Raw genomic sequence first — 4,616 nt, 5'->3', positions numbered from 1 at the left:
TCCACTGGTTTGAGGATGGTAAGGTGTCGCTACTCGATGTTTTACACCATACTTAAACAATAGTTTTTCGAGTATCTTAGATATGAAATGCGATCCACCATCACTGACTACTATTCTTGGGACACCAAATCTTGGAAAGATTATATTCTTAAAGAGTCTAGTTACTACTCGTGTGTCGTTTGTTGGAGAAGCTATAGCTTCAATCCATTTTGATACGTAATCAACCGCTACGAGTATGTACTTGTTACCGAAAGAAGGTGGAAAAGGTCCCATGAAATCTATTCCCCACACGTCGAAAATCTCTACTTCCAAAATGCCCTTTTGTGGCATCTCGTCACGTCTAGATATGTTTTCTGTGCGTTGGCATCTATCACATTTCTTGACAGCAACATGCACATCCTTCCATATGTTTGGCCAATAAAGACCGGCTTGTAGGAGTTTAGAACAGGTCTTGGATGTACTTGCGTGTCCACCATAAGGAGCGGAATGACAATGTTGGATTATACTTTCTATCTCTTCTTCAGGTATACACCGACGGAAAATACCATCGGGGCCTCTTTTGAAAAGTAAAGGGTCGTCCCAATAATAATGCTTTATGTCATGGAAGAATCGTTTCTTTTGTTGGTAGGATAAATCAAGTGGAACCATTCCGGCGGCTAAATAATTGACAAAGTCGGCGTACCATGGTGTAACGCATACAGCCAAGGTGGTATCTACTTGTTCATCAGCTCTATTTTCTTCCAAATTAGCTATAAGTTTATCGTACGAGAAGTCATCGTTGATCGATGTTCTTTCCGGTTCCAGATTTTCAAGTCTAGAAAGGTGATCTGCCACTACGTTTTCAGTTCCTTTTTTATCTTTGATTTCCAAATCAAATTCTTGTAACAACAAGATCCACCTTAGGAGTCTAGGTTTAGCGTCCTTTTTTGTTAGGAGGTACTTAATGGCAGCGTGGTCAGTGTAAACGATTATTTTAGCTCCGACCAAGTAAGAACGAAATTTATCTAGTGCAAATACTACTGCTAGAAGTTCTTTCTCGGTCGTGTCGTAATTCATCTGTGCTTCATCTAGAGTTCTACTTGCATAATATATGACATGAAGTTTTTTATCCTTTCTTTGTCCTAAAACAGCGCCTACGGCGTAGTCACTTGCGTCACACATTATTTCGAATGGTTCATTCCAGTCCGGAGTCTGCATTATGGGCGCGGAGATTAATGCTTGTTTAAGCGTTTGAAATGCTTCTAAACATTTATTGTCGAAGATGAATTCAGCATCTTTCATTAATAATCCGGTTAAAGGTTTAGTTATTTTAGAGAAATCTTTAATAAATCGTCGATAAAAACCAGCATGTCCTAAGAAGCTTCGTACTTCTCTTACAGTTTTCGGAGGTTGAAGGTTTTCGATTACTTCTATTTTAGCTTTGTCTACTTCAATTCCTCTATTTGATATAATGTGTCCTAAAACAATTCCTTCTTGTACCATAAAGTGACATTTTTCCCAATTAAGTACTAGGTTTACTTTTACACATCGCTCTAGAACTCTTTCTAGGTTTTCCAGACATTCTTCGAAACTTTGCCCGCATACGGAAAAGTCATCCATAAAGACTTCCATGATGTTTTCGAGAAAATCGGCGAATTTTGCCATCATGCACCTTTGGAAGGTTGCAGGAGCATTGCACAAGCCAAACGGCATTCGTCGATAAGCGGAGGTACCAAAAGGACATGTGAATGTTGTCTTTTCTTGGTCATCAGGATGAATTGGTATTTGAAAGAAGCCTGAGTAACCGTCTAGATAGCAGAAATGAGAATGCTTTGCTAATCGTTCTAACATCTGGTCTATGAATGGTAAAGGAAAATGGTCTTTTCGGGTTGCTTTCTTTAGTTTCCTATAATCAATGCACATTCTCCATCCCGATTCGATTCGTTTGGTTATAGTTTCTCCTTTTTCATTTTCGATAACTGTTATACCTCCTTTCTTTGGTACTACGTGTACAGAACTAACCCATTTGGTATCAGATATAGGATATATGATACCTGCCTCTAATAACTTCGTTACTTCCTTCTTCACTACCTCACTCAGGATCGGGTTTAGTCTCCTCTGATGTTCCCTAGAAGTTTTACAGTCTTCTTCTAGCATGATGCGATGCATACAAATAGAAGGACTTATCCCTTTAAGATCGGTGATGTTGTATCCTAGTGCGGTTGGATATTTTCTTAAGATATGTAGGAGTTTTTCGGTTTCGAGTTTTCCTAGGTCTGCATTAACTATCACTGGTCGTTCAAGTTCTGAGTCTAGGAATTCATATCTCAGATTTTTGGGAAGTGTTTTCAGGTCGAGGGTTGGTTTCTTAAGGCATTGCGTAGGATCCGGTGTTATTGCTAAACAATGGTTCAGTCTGTCTTCTACACGATAGTCAGACGATTTTTCATTTTCTAACTCTGTTTCTTTTATGCATTAGTCGATGATATCCATGAAGTAACATGTGTCATCTATTGTAGGTGCTTTCAAAAATTTGGAAAGAATAAACTCAATTTTCTCTTCTCCTACTTCGAAAGTGAGTCGTCCTCGTTTTACTTCTATGATAGCACCGGCGGTTGCTAAGAAAGGTCTTCCCAATATAATGGGTGTAACTTCATCTTCTCTTATGTCCATAATTATAAAATCGATTGGGATGTAGAATTGACCTATGCGCACGGGAACGTTTTCAAGAATTCCTACGGGATATCTAACGGAACGATCTGCTAATTGCACAAACATTTTAGTTGGTCTTAATTCTCCCATTTCAAGTCTCTTGCATATGGATAAGGGCATAACACTGATACCGGCTCCTAAATCACATAAAGCTTTATCTATGACAAATTTTCCTATGTGATAGGGTATAGAGAAACTACTAGGATCTTTAAGTTTTAGAGGCATATTCTGGATTATAGCACTACATTCAGTAGTGAGTGTAACGGTTTCGCTATCTTCAAGTTTCCTTTTATTAGAAATAATTTCTTTTAAGAACTTAGCATACGAGGGCATCTGTGTAATAGCTTCTGTGAAAGGAATGGTGACGTTTAATTGTTTCAGTAGGTCAACAAATTTTTTAAATTGGCCCGCGTCTTTGGTTTTAATTAGCCTCTGAGGATAAGGGATAAGTGGTTTGTAAGGCGGTGGAGGTACATAAGGTTCTTTCTTCTCTACGGTTTCCTTATTACTCTCTTCCTTTTCCTTAGGTTTACTTTCTTCCTCAGTTGGCTTTTTAGAGTTTTGGTTTTCAATTCTTGGATCAGATGGTCCTTCTACCTCTGTTCCACTTCTTAATATAATTGCATGAGCCTGGCTTTTCGGGTTAGGTTGGGGTTGTCCAGGAAATGTACCAGTTGGGGCAGCGGTAGGCACTTGTTGTTGAGCTACTTGTGAGATTTATGTTTCCAGCATTTTGTTATGGGTAGCCAGGGCATCTACTTTACTTGCTAGTTGTTTAATCTGTTCGTTAGTGTGTACATTCTGGTTTAAGAAATCTTTATTGGTTTGTTGTTGAGAAGCTATGAAGTTCTCCATCATGATTTCCAAGTTGGATTTCCTAGGAACGTTATTGTTAGGTGTAGATGGGGTCGGCTTTTGATATCCAGGAGGTATAGCTGGGGCTTGATTGGGAGCTTGTCCTGGTGCGTATAAAGCATTATTACTCTTATATGAAAAATTAGGATGGTTCTTCCAGTTTGAGTTATAGGTATGCGAGTAAGGATTTCCTTGAGCATAGTTCACTTGCTCTGCTTGGATTCCTGTTAGGAGTTGACAATCTGTAGGAGTGTGACCTTGGATTCCACAGACTTCACAATTTTGAGTCACGACAACCACGGCGGCTGGAGGTGATACATTTAAACTCTCAATTTTCTGGGCAAGAGCATCCACTTTTGCATTAACATGATCAAGGCTACTTATCTCGTACATGCCAGTTTTCGTTTGAGGTTTTTCTACCATTGTTCGGTCGCTTCCCCACTGATAATGGTTTTGGGCCATGCTTTCGATAAGTTGATAAGCGTCAGCGTAAGGTTTATCCATAAGCGCACCACCTGCGGCGGCGTCTATTGTTAATCTTGTGTTATATAAGAGACCATTATAGAAGGTATGAATCACTAACCAGTCCTCTAAACCATGGTGTGGACAAAGTCTCATCATGTCTTTGTATCTTTCCCAGGCTTCGAAAAGAGACTCGTTATCTTTCTGTTTAAATCCATTTATCTGGGCTCTTAACATAGTTGTTTTGCTTGGAGGAAAATATCGGGCAAGAAAGACTTTCTTCAACTCATTCCATGTGGTGACTGAGTTGGAAGGAAGAGACTGAAGCCATCTTCTAGCTTTATCTCTTAACGAGAAAGGAAAAAGACGAAGTCAAATTGCCTCTGAAGTGACACCATTAGCTTTAACAGTATCAGCGTATTGGACAAATACGGATAAATGAAGGTTTGGATCCTCGGTAGGATTTCTAGAGAATTGATTCTGTTGCACTGCCTGTAACAGCGAAGGTTTAAGTTCAAAGTTGTTTGCTTCGATTGCGGGTGGAGCAATACTCGAATGCGGCTCGTCTTGCGATGGAGCGGCGTAATCTCGAAGGGCACGAGCTGGTT

At 39.6% G+C, this 4,616-nt stretch overlaps 1 non-coding gene across 1 annotated transcript; it reads left to right on the top strand.

The window, feature by feature from the left end:
* Window positions 1–4,138: 4,138 nt before the first annotated feature.
* LOC127116334 (small nucleolar RNA R71) lies at window positions 4,139–4,245 on the top strand. Its single transcript, XR_007801285.1, has one exon. It is a non-coding gene; the product is annotated as a small nucleolar RNA R71 (small nucleolar RNA).
* Window positions 4,246–4,616: the final 371 nt, after the last annotated feature.

This window comes from Lathyrus oleraceus, chromosome 1 (genome assembly GCF_024323335.1).
Source record: "Lathyrus oleraceus cultivar Zhongwan6 chromosome 1, CAAS_Psat_ZW6_1.0, whole genome shotgun sequence".
Classification (NCBI taxonomy): domain Eukaryota; kingdom Viridiplantae; phylum Streptophyta; class Magnoliopsida; order Fabales; family Fabaceae; genus Lathyrus; species Lathyrus oleraceus.
Note: the sequence above shows the minus strand (reverse complement) of the source record. Positions and strands in the feature narration are given on the sequence as shown.